This window comes from Calidris pugnax, unplaced genomic scaffold (assembly GCF_001431845.1).
Source record: "Calidris pugnax isolate Ruff unplaced genomic scaffold, ASM143184v1 scaffold207, whole genome shotgun sequence".
In the NCBI taxonomy this organism is placed as follows: Eukaryota; Metazoa; Chordata; class Aves; order Charadriiformes; family Scolopacidae; genus Calidris; species Calidris pugnax.
The window spans coordinates 531,451-531,985 of record NW_015090931.1 but is presented as its reverse complement, the minus strand read 5'-3'; positions in this window follow the sequence as shown (position 1 = coordinate 531,985).

Sequence of the window (535 nt, the reverse complement as noted above, 5' to 3'; positions counted from 1 at the left end):
GGGAGGGAGACGCTTCAGGTGTTTTGTAAGCCGAAGCCAAGACCGTGTATTAACAGGTCACTGTTAAACTGTATGCGGCATCGGGTGTAAAATAAAGCGCTGCGCAACCCTCCCTGTAAAACTTCTTTGTACGGAATGGGCTTGACAACGTAACGGTGTCCGGTGCTGTTATTTCCACGTGGTAGGCGCTAAGGGGAAATCCCCGCGTGCACTGCCCCCCGCTCGAGTTCCCTCAGAAATTAAAGAGTTTGCGGTGTGCCGTCAGGTCGCCCATCTTCCATTGCCGGAGCTGGAAGGGAGAGAGCTAGAGCTCATCTAGTCCCCCTCCCCTGCCAAGCCGAGGCAGGCCTGCAGCCGGGCGCGTCTCCCCTGGGCAGCCCGTCCCGCCGCCCCGTCACCCTCACCGCAAAAAGGTTTCCCCGAGAAGACTTGACCCTTTGCTTCTCCCGCCCCCCCCCGTGCCCGTCACTCACCGGGGTGGAGGGGTGGGACCGCGCCCCGCCCCGCCCCCTCCGTGCCGTTATCGTGTTCCGCC